The sequence below is a fragment of the Excalfactoria chinensis genome, unplaced genomic scaffold (genome assembly GCF_039878825.1).
Source record: "Excalfactoria chinensis isolate bCotChi1 unplaced genomic scaffold, bCotChi1.hap2 Scaffold_85, whole genome shotgun sequence".
NCBI lineage: Eukaryota > Metazoa > Chordata > Aves > Galliformes > Phasianidae > Excalfactoria > Excalfactoria chinensis.
The window spans coordinates 263,369-273,591 of NW_027315717.1; positions in this window are offsets into that span (position 1 = coordinate 263,369).

Genomic DNA, 10,223 nt, shown 5'->3' on the forward strand with positions numbered 1-10,223 from the left:
CTATGACCGCTATGTTGCCATCTGCAAGCCCCTGCACTATGGGACCTTGATGGACAGCAGAGCTTGTGCCACCATGGCAGCAGCTGCCTGGGGCGCTGGGGTTCCCAATTCTCTGCTGCACACTGCCTGTACGTTTTCACTACCTCTCTGCCAAGGCAATGTTGTCAACCAGTTTTTCTGTGAAATACCCCAGATCCTCAAGCTCTCCTGCTCAGGCTCCTACTTCAGGGAACTTGTGGTTATCATTCTTAGTGTCAGTTTAGGCTTTGGGTGTTTTGTTTTCATAGTTGTGTCCTATGTGCAAATCTTCATGGCTGTGCTGAGGATGCCCTCTGAGCAGGGACGGCACAAAGCCTTCTCCACATGTTTTCCTCACCTGGCTGTGGTCTCCCTGTTTGTCAGCACTGGCATTTTTGCCTACCTGAAGCCCCCCTCTCTCTCTTCCCCATCCATGGACCTGATGGTGGCACTTCTATATTCTGTGGTACCTCCAGCAGTGAACCCCCTCATCTACAGCATGAGGAGCCAGGAAGTCAAGGATGCAGTGAGGAAAATGATGACAAAATATGTTTCACAAATATTGAACTGCCCTTCTTTTTGAATTCATGCTTTTTTCTGATGCAAACTCTTTGTTTCTTTTTGTTTTGATCAGTTTTTATAACTGTAATGTATTAAAACTTATTCTTTTATATATATATATTTATATATACTGTATGTATATATACTGTATTGCTATTCACTGTCACAACATTATTCAAATCAGTTACTCTTTACTTTTGTAGTGTAGACCAGACGCACTGTACATAATGAACCAGGCTGTCTGTGAACCTTAACAGAATAAAGGATTTTCAGTGACTCTGTCTGTTCTCCTTCTTGTGAGGCATTTCTGGAGCTGTTGGGGTGGGATGTTCTCAGAAACCCACAGTCCAGCAGGAAGCACACGGCTGTTCATCAAGCTGTAAGGTGACTTCATCCTGCAACAGCTGACAGGCCATCCCTGGGCTCCTGGCTGGGGTCTGTGCTTTCAGGTTCACGTCTGTCAGTGCCTCTGTGTGGTGGTGTTGTGATTTCTATTGTTGATATTCCACAACAGAACATCACGCAGAACAGTGGAAGTTAAAGAGTTAATGTCCTCTTTCTGTGTTACCACTGTTTGGGGCATTTTGGGTTCCCGGTTGGGGGTTGTGGGGTCGGCATCCCCAGGGGACGTGGCACGAAGAGGAAGCAGGGTGGGACTCCGGTGAAGGCTTTACGGCCACTGATGACTTTACGATCTTGACTCCCTAGAAGTTCGCAGCTAGGCCAATTACCAAAGTGACACCAAGGAGATGAGCGGTAAAATGGCGATTTATTGAAGCAAACACACACTTATATAAACTATGCCTTTCAAATACGCCTACTACCTTGTACACGTCACTGATCCTTCCAGAAATGGGGGAGGGCCTGCCACGTAACAGCCCGATATTCCCCGTATTTCGCCTAATACACAACATCTCCCCCTCCCCATGCTAAGAAAGCCTAAATTGTTACAATACTCAACACTATAAACCCACTAATACACCCAACTAATAAACCCCATTCATTCCTAATACCTAATCCCTAATTCTTACCCTAAAGCCTATCCTGCATCTTATGATATTCTATTTGTGTGAAAATCATCTTTTCAGCCAAACACTGTAAGCAACCTAGCAAGCAGTGAAATACACATGGCACACACAACACTAATGCAAAAAGCATAAGAAGCCCTACAACTAACATCTTAAGCAACTGCTTGAACCATGGTGCAATTTTATCAAACCAACTCTCCAACCAATCCCCAAAAGGATCATCCTGTATTCCAGTTTTTCCCGTATGTTCTTTTAACCACTCCAATTTCTTATGTGAAGATTCACGGTGATCACTCAGATTAAAACAACACATCCCTTCAAAATCCTTGTACCCATGGTTCTGTGCTAGAAGCAAGAAATCAATCGCCGCTCTATTTTGAAGCACGGCATGTCTAATGCTATCAACGTCCACGAGTAGTTCATTTAGCAGTGCGGAAGTTGCATTGGCCTGTTGTTGTAGATGCTAATGAGGCTGAACCTTGTAATACAAGCATATAGGCGGTAGCGGGGCTTTTTCGGGATGTGACGGTGATAGTAATCCAGCCTCTTCCGTCTCAAACCCTGTAAGGTACATTGGCGCGCATTTCAAACGTGTACCCTAGGGGGCGTAGACGAAGTAGTAAGGTATATAAGGTATTGATTACTCCTAATAAACGCCATTTTGCCACGTTTCTTGATGAGTCACGGTGGTCTTTTGGCTCTGGCAGAGGTTTCGCAAGAACCTGGGAAATTGGGGGTTTCCGAGTCATGGCAACATATGGTGCCTCGTGTGAGGAACCCCTAAATTCCTAGGCATTTTTCTATTTTTACTTCTATTCTTACTTCTTCTTCTTTACTTTATAGGGTGTACAGAGGGGACGGCTGTGCACCCCTAAAAGCAGCTCGGGGGGACGACGAGGTGCTTTTAGCTTATCAGGTTCACCGGGGGGACGACGGGGGACCTGTTTCATTTTTCTTCTTTCTTTTTCAGAGCAAGAATCCGCTGCGTGGCGAGCGGCGGCGATATTCCGCGGTAGGAAACCTGAGTGAGCAACGGGAGCGGGAATCGTGGAGCAGAGTATTAAGGCAGTGAGTCAGGCAGCTGCCGAGCTTGTGACCTGGGGCGTGATCCTGGGTGCTCTTGGAGCACTTGTTGAATCATGTTTGTTAGTTGGGCTTGTGTTTGACCCGGAGCAGCCGGGAGGGCGGCCGGGAAAAGCGGCTGAGGACGGTAGGACCCAGGAGAGCCGTCTGGGGAGGCGGCAGAGAGATGGGACGGGGTCCGGGAGAAGCGGAGAAAAAAAAGTTAAAGACGGCGAAGATGGGACGGGGTCCGGGAGAAGCGGAGAAGAAAAAGTTAAAAGATGGCGAATTCCAATCGGCCACACCCCCTCTCAACCGCCAAGTGGACACTTCAGCCCCATATCCTTTGTCATTAGGGGGGGGGGAGTGCGGGCGCGCGGCTAATTCGAGCGGTTGGGGAAGTAGGCGTGTTCCAGACCCGGGGGGGGGAAGTAGGCGTGTTCCAGACCCGGGGGGGGGAATGGAAGTACATGGAAGTATGGTGCCGTTTTCAGTGTGCCGCCCGCAGAGTAGCCCGGTCCAGCAAGTTTTGGCCGGTGGGCTGGCCCCTCTGTGTTGGCTTGCAGAGCTGGTGCCGGCGGGGGAGGAGGAGCTGCCGCCAGGGCGGGCGGGGCTGCGCTGCTGCTGCTGCGGGGAGGCGGCGTTACGGCTGTTGGGGGCGGCGGGGGAGCCCGCCCGCCGCTGTGGTCGGACCTGGGGCCGCCCCGGATCTGTGCAGGGGGGCTGCGGGCGCGCGGTGCGGCACCCCGCTGCCCGCGCCCGCCCTCCGCCGGCGCTTCCGCATTTACTCCGTCCCAGGGGGCAGCCCGCCTGGCGCGCGGGGGGCCGGGGCTCGATTTCCCCGCGCGGAGCCGCTCCACCTTCTGGCACCGGGCTGCCGGCTGCTGCCGCGAGTTCCGTTTGCCCCTGGCTTTAAACACGTGCGTGATTCTCAAGCTGGTGCAATATACACTCTGGAAAGAGGGGTGGATGACTGAGCTCGGGTGGGTTGTGGCAGCTGAACAAGATGATCCCTTTCACCCTGTGCATGGTATAGACATGCAAGAGGGAATTAAAGCAGAGTGCTTGCAGCTGGTGGGTCTTGATATTCAACCATGTGTTAAGAAACTATGGAATATGCAGAAACTAGTAGGAGCCTTCCAGTGGGTTCGGGGTGCTTTGGGGATACCTTCTCGATTGATGAAGCCCTTGTATAGTCAGCTAAAGGGATCCGACCCAAAAGAACCCCAAAATCCGTCTAGCAAAATAGCTGCAGCTTGGCAAAAGATCTTACAGAGCTGCATGGACACTGTTCAAGGTCTTGAAATGGCCCAGCTAGCTCAGTTGGTAGAGCATGAGACTCTTGATCTGAGGATGGTGGTTTGGCAGGATTCCAACCGTAGTTCACAGGCTGCTGTCTTCACAAACCGAATGGTCAGCGTGCAGATGTTTGAGGTGATGGCTGTGACGGTCGCAGTGCACCTCTGGCGAATGATACCCTCTAACATTGTTGCTGACTCCATCTTTGCAGCCAAGCAGTTGGCCCGGATGGACCGGGAGGACTTCCCAAGTTCAGAGGCTGCTGGAATTTTGGAAGAGACCTTGGCCTCTCACACAGCTCCTGTTGCATCCTTATATGTGCATGGTCACTCTGAGGTGTCAAGCCTTTTTACCAGAGGTAATGCAATAGCAGATACAGTTGCCAGCACTCCTGTCTTTGGCCTAGGGTCACTGCAGATCTGGCAAACTGGTGTCATCTGGGAGTCTTGCTTGTCTCCCCGTCAAGGATTGGCTATTGCTGTGAGTACCTCCTCTGTTGTCATCACGGCCACTGAGCATGTCAGGTCTGGCTTGACTGCAGTCCGATACCATTTGGCAACCGCTGTTGCTATGGTCGGTCTGCCCAGTCATGTTAAGACTGACAATGGGTCTTGCTTCACTTCTCGTTTTACTCAAGAATGGTTGGTGAAGACTGACTATGGGAAGTGGGATAAGAGTTCTTTTCTTACAGGAGCAGTTGGTGGGGAGTCCGAATCTGGTACCTGAGGCTGTTCTGCTGCTGTTGGTCTCAGTGATTAGTACCGCTCGAACAACAAGCGCGGGGACCTTCTGGATTCAGTCTAGAATTGTCGGGTCTCAGCCAACAGTAGATTCACACTTATCTGTATTTGCAACTTCACTTATCTTTTAGGATGTGTATCTTTTAGGATGTGTTCTTCTTATCCTATAGAGTGTGATTCTAGTTACTTAGTCACTACATATCGATAACACGTTAATGTAATGATGGTGCATGTTGCCGTGTGCTGATGAGCTGATGGACGCTATCGAGGCTACCGACAGAAGACTTTGACTACTGTTCACCATACAGAGAAGATGCATCATGCAAGAATGATGAAGAATAGAAAGAAGAATGACGAAGAATGAAGAAGAATAGAAAACATCATGGATGAGAACTGTTTCTCGGATGGTTCCAGACATCAAAGGGACTATCTTAATATACAGTTCATTTAGTTGTGGTATTGTTTTCTTTTGCACAAATGTAACTTGCACTACTCATTATATCGGATAGAGCTATTAAGGTTTATATAAAGTTTATAGAGAGTAGTTATATTAAGAGTAATATATTGATACAGTAATAGAGTTATGATAAGAGTAATATATTAATATCGTTAGAGTTGCATTAAGATTAGTATTAGTCTTATTAAGGTTAGATTTAACTAAGTAGATAAGTAATTCAGTTAAACTGAGCACAATAGTATAAGTATATTGCATAGAACATATAGAATAATATCAAATTTATAGTAGATTATACCTGGGATTTTAGTGTTCACATTGAAAAGGGATAAATTGTTGTCTTGGGGGGCGGGGAGATGTTGTAGATGCTAACGAGGCTGAACCTTGTAGTACAAGCATATAGGCGGTAGCGGGGCTTTTTCGGGATGTGACGGTGATAGTAATCCAGCCTCTTCTGTCTCAAACCCTGTAAGGTACATTGGCGCGCATTTCAAACGTGTACCCTAGGGGGCGTAGACGAAGTAGTAAGGTATATAAGGTATTGATTACTCCTAATAAACGCCATTTTGCCATGTTTCTTGATGAGTCACGTTGGTCTTTTGGCTCTGGCAGAGGTTTCGCAAGAACCTGGGAAATTGGGGGTTTCCGAGTCACGGCAACAGCCTGTCTTATGGACCAACAGGCTAGTCTTTCTATCTCCTTCAGTGCCTGCGCTGCGGCAACTCCTGGGGTTAAAATGGATGCGAAGATTCGTGCAGTTGGTCCCCAAAGGCAAACTCCGTCACCGCAGTCCGACTTCAGCGTATGGATGTTCTGCTTCTTCTGAGCTTTAGTCATGTCTCTGGCCAACTGTACCCTCTCGAAGGCACGTGGGGACAGGATGGTTAGCCTTCCCAGATAACAAGGTCCCTCCACAGCATTTGCTGGTACCCCTTGCCATGTCCAGTCACCACAAATCAAGAATATACCTGGCAGTAGTGCCTTTGCAGTGAAGTTGTTCCAGATATATCTCTCCGATCCCTGTCCCTTCGCCCTGTTTGTTTGGCCCAAGTAACCCACAAATTCCCAGGTTGTTGAATCAAATGAACACCCCCCACCGGTGACCAACACAGAGACAAAAGACACAACAGCATTAACATGGCAGTTCTTGTAGGCAGCAGGGATTGTTTCTCTGGGATCTTAGGTTTATTTTTCTTCAGTATCCACAAGGAAGTTCTTCTGCGCTCCGTCAGTTCAGGATTCCTTGGGCGTCCGATCAAGAGGTCCTAGAAGAGGATACTCAGCTCTTGTTAATTCCCCGACAATTTCTTTTTCACCACCAACCTCTGGCTTAATTTTTCTTGATGGCACCCAACGTATATCTCCCGTGCCCTTACATTCTATCGCTGCACTCCGGACCGTATCCCAGCTGCTCTCTGACTCTGGCTGTCTCAGCTCCCCGCAGGGAAAAGCACGTGATGCCCTCACACTATCGTGGTTTGACTCCTGTTTTGGGTACTCTTCTCTCTCTTGTTTTGTTTGATTTGGTTACATTTCGTAAATTACCCTTCCTCCACAGATTGTTGCCACTGTGTTTTCTCTTTGTTAAAACTATCTGCTCACCCTCTGCCCTTTGCCCTCTCCCGGAGCTCAGGGCTAGCACATGCCAGGCCACAGCAAACCCCTTTGGATTTTTTTGTTTGTTTGTTTGTTTGTTTGTTTGTTTGTTTGTTTTGTTTTGTTTTGTTTTGTTTTTTTCAACTTTACTCCTTAATCTCTCCTTTATTCTTTTCCTGGTCCCTCCATCTTAAGAGCATCGCATAGAAGACTAAGGACCATTACGTTCCTTCGTACTTGCTGATTTCTTTTTAAGCTCCTCATCTGACAGTGGCACTTCTCTACTCAGTGGCTCCTCCAACAGTTAACCCTATTGTCTACAGCATGAGAAACAGGGAGATCAAGCACGCTCTCAGCAGAGTGTTGCAATAAGCACTATTCCAGCTTGCATAACTTGCACATCATTCCATTCCTGCTCTCGTTACACTGCCACAGTGCACTGAGGACTTGAGTCCTCTCCTTTGTGCAGGCCTGAAGGTCTTGTGTGTCTGACAACAGTCCTGTTGCCTCTACAGCAGCACTGCTGTGCTGCAGTCAGTAGCCGGCAATATGAACGGCTGTGTCAGAGCTGGTCTCCTTGCAGGCACTGCCATAACAAGAGGACCCCTTCAGAGCAGGACCAGAGAACTGGAGGCCTCTTCCAAAGCTGGTGTAAGGAATATACCTCAGGAGCTGCTCCCTGAGATGACCTCGAGATTTTCTGGTGCTCTTCACTGCATGACCTGGACAGATTCAAGAGTCCCAAGGAGATCTGTAAGGGACTCAGGGCAGTGCAGTGGTTTAGAACTTTCTCGGTTAAAGCTATTGACTAAGACAGAGAAAAAGAAAAGGATAATAATTATGACCTATGCATATATACATATATGATACATATAGTATATTTTCACATGCGTACCATATAGGCAGTTGCAAACGTATGCATAGATACCAATAGATACGCATATCTGTTTACACGTCCAGGACCTTTTGAGGGGTTTTAACAGCCAAGGGGTTAACTGCAGGAGCTGGAGCAGCTGTTGGGCTGTTGCAGGAATTGGAGCAACTGCAGAGCTCACCGCCAGAGCTGGAATCACCACAGGAATCACCTTGGGGCAGATCTCTCAGGGACATTCTGGAATAATTGTTTAATCTGAGACATGACCTGAAACACATTAAGGACACATAGCAATGGGAGCATGCTGGTTTGAGCATCCCACAGATAGTCAAAATCCTCAGGAGCTAGAGCAACTAGCTCTGGAGCTCCAGGGAAAGAAGAAGTGAGAGGGAGGCTTTGGGACTGCTGGAAAGTGGACTGGATGATCTTGTAGGTCCTTTCCAACCTTGTGATTCTAGGATTCTATGGAAGTGTCCTCCCTTCTCTCCTCCATAGCCAGGCTCCCTGAGGGCACAAAGTAAAGGGTGTCATTACTAATCATATCAACTCTCATAGAATCATAGAATTACCCAGTTTGGAAGAGACCTTGAAGATCATCAAGTCCAACCGCAGCCTAACCATAGTACCCCAACTCTAACAACCCTCTGCTAAATCATATCTCTGAGCACCACATCCAAATGGCTCTTAAACACATCCAGAGACTACCACCTCCCTAGGGAGCCTATTCTAGTCTTTAGCTATCCTTTCTGTAAAGAAGTGTTTCTTAATGTCCAACCTAAACTTACCTTGGTGCAACTTGTGGCCATTTCCCCTCATCCTGTAACTTGTCACTAGTGAGAAGAGACCTGCCCCACTCTCACTGTAAGCACCTTTCAGATACTGGAAGAGAGCGATAAGGTCTCCCCTCAGCCTCCTCTTCCCCAGACTAAACAGCCCCATCTTCCTCAGCCTCACCACATAGGGTTGATTTTCTAAGCCCTTCACAAGCCTCTTTGCCCTTCTCTGGACCTGCTTCATTACCTCTATGTCTTTTTTGTACTGAGGTGCCCAAAACTGGACACAGTACTCGAGGTGAGGCCTCACCAATACCGAGTACAGGGGCAAGATGACTTCCTTAGTCCTGCTCACCACACCATTCCTGACCCAAGTCAGGATGCCATTGGCCCTCTTGGCCACCTGGGCACACTGCTGGCTCATATTCAGCTGACTGTCCATCAGCACACCAAGGTCCCTTTCCAGCAGGCAGCTTTCCAGACACACCTCCCCAAGCCTGTAGGGTTGCCTGGGGTTGTTGTGACCAAAATGCAGGACCCGACACTTGGCCCTGTTGAAACTCATGTCGTTAACCTTGGCCCATCGATTGAGTCTATGGTCCCTCTGTAGTGCCCTTCTCCCCTCAGGCAGATCAACACTCCCTCCCTAGTTGGTGTCATCTGCGAACTTACTGAGGGTGCACACAATCCCCCCATCAAGATCACAGAATCACAGAATTGTAGGGGTTGGAAGGGACCTCTAGAGATCATCAAGTACAACCTCCCTGTCAAAGCAGGCTCCCTACAACACGTTGCACAGGTAGGCGTCCAGGCGGGTCTTGAATATCTCCAGAGAAGGAGACTCCACCGCCTCCCTGGGCAGCCTGTTCCAGTGCTCCGTCACCCTCACTGTAAAGAAGTTCTTGCACACATTCATGTGGAACTTCCTATGCTGAAGTTTCAGCCCAATACCCCTAGTCCGGTCCCCACGCACTACTGAAAAGAGACCAGCCTTGCCACTATGGCTCCCACACTTCAGGTATTTATAAACCTGGATCAAGTCCCCTCTCAGCCTTCTTTTCTCAAGGCTAAACAGACCCAGTTCCCTAAGTCTCTCCTCATAGGGGAGATGCTCCAGGCCCTTCACCATCTTTGTGGACCTCTGTTGAACTCTTTCCAAGAGATCCCTGTCTTTTTTGTACTGAGGAGCCCAGAACTGGACACAGTATTCCAGATGAGACCTCACCAGAGCAGAGAAGAGGGGGAGGATCACCTCCCTTGACCTGCTGGACATGCTCGTTTTCATGCATCCCAGGATGCCATTGGCCTTTTTGGCTACAAGTGCACAGGCTGCCTCATGGCCAACCTGTCGTTCACCAGGATGCCCAGGTCCCTCTCTGCAGAGCTCCTCTCCAGCAGGTCTTCCCGTAGTCTGTACTGGTGCATGCAGTCATTTCTTCCTAGGTGCAAGACTCTACACTTGCTTTTGTTAAACCTCATCCGGTTTCTTACTGCCCAGCTCTCCAGCCTGTCCAGGTCTTGCTGAATGGCAGCACAGCCTTCATGTGTGTCAGCCAATCGTCCCAAATTAGTGTCATCCTCAAACTTGCTGAGGGTGGTCACTATTCCCTCGTGAAGGTCGTTGACAAAGATGTTGAACAAGACCGGACCCAGCACAGACCCCTAAGGGACGCCGCTAGTTAAAGGCCTCCAGCCAGACACCGCACCACCAACGACAACCCTCTGATCTCTGCCAGTCTGCCAGTTCTCAACTCACCTCACAGTTCACTCATCTATCCCACACTTCTTCAGCTTTGTTCAAAGGATGTCCTGGGAGAC